Consider the following 4,490-nt stretch of genomic DNA (forward strand, 5'->3'; position numbering starts at 1 on the left):
GCCGCGCCGCCGTCGCTCCCGGGGCGGGGTTTGACTTGAGCCCCGCCCCTCCGCGCGCGCCTCTTAAAGGGCCCGCGTTTGGTGATTGAGTTTCCCTTGATATTGGAGGAAGAAGGCTAGTACCTAAAAGCAACTGTGTGCGGAGCGCTGTATTTTGGTGCCCGAAGGTATAAAGCACTGGTTTTGGAGACCGAGAGACTTCTTATAAAGATGTCTTCCTACTGGGGAAGTCTGCCGAATCCATCTCCTAACTGCTAATGCTACCTGGAAACTTCTGCACCTTACTGCCTCCCAGAGGCCAAAGAAAGAGGTCACGATATTGCAAGTACAGGGAATTTTCATCAGCCTCGTATGTCCTGGCTGGGACACGGAAGGCCAGGCCTCCAAATCTGCCTTCCCAGTAAATGCTGCCCGGGACAGGCTTATTAGAGGAGGGGGCATGTGAAATGGGATTTTAAGGATGAAAAGATATTTGCCAAAACAGATACACAAACCCTCAGACACCAGGCTAAAGGTTTGGTTCATTGACTGAACAACTCCAGCCTCTCCTTACCGCCCAGCTCTGTGCCAGGTGATGCTGGGGACAGTTCCAGCCCCATACCTGAGGAGCCCCTAATTTGGATAATACAGAACTAGACACACACACTCCCAGCCCTATGGGGAAAGGACTGAGCCAGTGGGAAGAGATTGGCGCTGGGGGAGCAGGGGCACTACCTGGAGGGAGGGCTTCCTGGGAAAAGGGATATTGTGCCTATACCCGTAGGAATTCACCAGGGTGAGAAGAATACGGCGGAGTCCAGGCAGAGAGAACAGCATAAGCAAAGGCCTAGTTGGGTGAATCTGAATAAAACATGTGGAGCCAGATCCTGCTGGGCCTGGAGCAGTCACAGAAGGTGCTTGAGAAAGGGTGGGACACCATTTGATCTGCATGAATGGAGAGTTCTGAGACAGATCAGCCACTGGCAGGAGGCTGTGGTTCCTGGCTTTAGATGAATGGTCTGGGACCCAGCCCCTTTCTTCAAGGACTGGGGGAATGGGCCTTCTGGCATCCTAGTAGTGTCTGCCCAAGCCCGCTCCTGGAGGGGGTGCTGCCTGGGAAACTGGGACACTAGCGGAAGGGCCGCCCCATCAGGCCCTGCTTGCCAGGACTTCCTGCATTCAATCATGGCCTGGTGCCATCCAGACCTGGCTCTGCTGGTCTCAGGGCTGGGGTTGGACATGGCAGAAAACATCTCCTTCCCCCAAGAGGAAGTTAGGAAGAGCATGGACCCTGGAGGGCCCAGATCCTGTTCAAATCCTGGCTGGACCACTCATTCACTGTGTGATCTTGGACAAGCATGTGGACCTCTGAGCCTCAGTTTCCTCATCTATGAAATGGAGGGAATTCTATTTCTAGAACTGCTGGAGAATTCAGTGGGCTCTTTGAGTTAACATATGACAACAGTGCTGAACTTTGTTGAGATCCCACCTTGTGCTTAACTTAAAACTACATTTTATCTCCATCCACTGGCTCATTAAACCTGCTGTGCTGGTCTGTGTTACCTCCATTTTACAGCTGAGGGTACAGCCACTCATCCAAGGTCCACCAAGGAGGATATACTTGCCCTAGTATACCCCCCACACTACTCCTGGTCTTGGCATGGAGCCACCTTGCCCACTGGGATGGGGCCAGCTCGTACCTTCTTCCCGCCTCCTCACCCCACTGGCGCCTGGGCATGAAAGAGCCTCCTGTTTCTCCAAGGAATTACCAGCTCTAAGCTCCCAGCAAGGCAGCCAAAAGTGGTCCATTCATTTGCCTGAGTGAGAAGAAACTGGGCAATCTCTTCCCCCTCACCCCAGGAGATGGAGCAGATGGCACTTTAGAAGAACTAGGAGCTGCAATGCTGGTTCACTGAGGGAAACGGAGGCACTGAAAAGCAGTCATTTGGCTAAGGTCACCTAGAGGGACCAGGATTCAAACCCCAATTTGACCCAGGTGTTCTCTCACCTGAGCTCAGTTCTGTATTTTACAGAAGAGGAAATGGAGGCTCAGAGAGGGTCAAGGATTTGCTGAAGTCGCACAGCAAGTATGGTTCAGCAGGGACTCTCTCTGGGGAGGCATCCCAGCCCATGGCAGAAAACAGGTCCCACTTCCCATGAGTTTGTCATCCTAGACTAGGGCAGGAAAAGGCCCTCAGGTAGCTTTAAGCCTTGGTTTCCCCCAAGGGGAATAGGTATAATGGTTGTTCTGGTAGGGTGCCAGCTGGGAGCCTGGGTAAGTAGGGGTGACAGTGGGAGTGGGAGGGGTGGCCAGGAATGAAGGGACTGAGGTGAGCTCATGTGGGAACACCCTGGGTCACAATTTGGTATGTTGGTGGTGATGTGAGTGGCTGGGCTGAGTGTGGCTCTGGGAGGACCGTATGTCTCTGTTGGTGACATGGTGCCAGGTGATCATGGTTGGGTGCTGGCTGTCTGTAGGTATGTCCACAGCTGTAAATGTGGCTGAGAATGAACAACATGGGGCAAATGTGGGCTGTTTGTGGCAGCTGGGAAGGCTGAGGTATGGTGGATGTGAACAGTGGTAAGTGTGTTTGAGCATGAAGGGACTCTAGGTACGGCTGGACTCACAGCTGTGCATTTGGCTGTGCAGCAGGCATGACTTGTGTATGGCCAGGCAAGGTTATGTGTGGCCTGTGTGACATATATGTGGCCTTAGCAGGTGTGGTTGTATATAAGCCTTCTGTGCAGTCACTATGTGTCTGGGATGTAACTGTATATCAGTGTTGCTGGTGACATTGTGTATGATAGATGTGAATCTGATTGCATGTGCCATGTCTGTGTGTCAACTTGGGTATGTTGCGAGGCACTTGAGGGACACTGTCCACCCAAGACGCAGTCCTGGAGGGTCCAGCCTTCCACTCCTGTTCTGGCCCTCCAACCACCGCCACTGCTCCCTCCCCCCAACTCACAGCAGCCCCTGGCCTGGGCCCCAGTGTGGGGGAGACAGAGAAGGCACTCAGGGCTGGGGGTGGCTTGCCCAATCCCAGTGCAGGCCTATAAATAGAATAGCTCTTTGAGCCCAGCAGATTCCCAGGCAAGGTTGCCTCATTCAAGCCCCCGGCAACAGCCCGCCCCCCGGGCCCCAGGCCAGCCCCTCTAAGCTCAGCTCTGGCACCAGCCAGAGGCGCCAGGGGGTGGGAAGGAGGGATAGTAGAAGGGTGGGGGGAGTTGGGGGTGGGGGTCAGCTTGGCTATTAGACTACAGACCTGGGCTCCCACTTGACCCCTACCCATACTGTACAACTGTGGTTCGTCTCCATGAGCCTCAGTTTCCCCAGCTAGAACATGGGCAGCAGCATGATAGCAGCCCCCGTCTTGTGTGTTTACTTCCCCTCTCATTCCCCCAGCAACCCTGTACAGTAGGGTCTCTTAATTATCCCTGTTTGAGACAGGGAAACTGAGGCACAGAAAGATGAAATATCTGGCCCAGAGTCACTCTGTTAGGACAGGTGAAGAGGGGTTTGAACACTGGACTTGTGGAGGCCAAGCTGCCAGCTCCTATGCACATCACACAACCACAGTCAGACCCCCATTTCCCACTGCACCCCATCACACCAGCCTATCACCTATAGGCACTCACATCAGCGTGATCCCTAACCTCTGTCCCGCCTCTGTGATGAGGAGTCAGACAGTAAGCAAAGCTTCCCAGTGTGTCACATTGGCACCTAGGGCCACCACTCACCCCCCACCCCAGACCAACAGGCTGGGTCCACCACACACATGAGAATCGACAGGTACGGACAACTGGGCAATCTTACTTCCCTGGGGTTTTCCTTCGTCCTTCACTCATTCCCGCCCCCTTTGGTAACTTTGCTAAAACCTTCTTGTCCCCTGTTTTTCTGTCCCCCCACCAGACTGACACCCACCTTCAGAGATGCAAACACACACACACACACACACACACACACGCGCGCGCGCGTGCGCGGGACCGAGGGTGGATGCACATACCCTCTGGCCAGCAAAATCCATTCTCAGCACTGACAGACTAGGACCATGGGAAGGAAGGTGGAGGAAGGCGCTGACCTCTTTAAGCTTTTGTCCCCCCTCATTTCCATTTTTCATTGTGGTAAAATACATAGAACATAAAATTTACCATTTTAAAGTGTACAATTCAGTGGCATTAAGTATATTCACATTATTGTGCAACCATCACCCCTCTGTAGTTCTGGAACATTTTCATCATTCCAAAAGGGTGTACCCATTAGGAGTCACTCCCCATCCATCCTCCCCAGACCTCACCTGCCCCTGCCAACCACTAATCTACTTTCTGTTTACAGATTTGCCTATTCTGGACATTTTATATAAATGGAGTCATACATGTGGACTTTTGTATCTGATTTCTCTCACTCACCATGATGTTTTCAAGGTCCATCCACATTGTAGCATGTATCAGTGCTTCATTCATTCCTTTTTATGGCTGAGTAATATTCCATTGTATGGATCTAGGCTTTT

Source organism: Hipposideros armiger, unplaced genomic scaffold, assembly GCF_001890085.2.
Source record: "Hipposideros armiger isolate ML-2016 unplaced genomic scaffold, ASM189008v1 scaffold_64, whole genome shotgun sequence".
Taxonomy (NCBI): domain Eukaryota; kingdom Metazoa; phylum Chordata; class Mammalia; order Chiroptera; family Hipposideridae; genus Hipposideros; species Hipposideros armiger.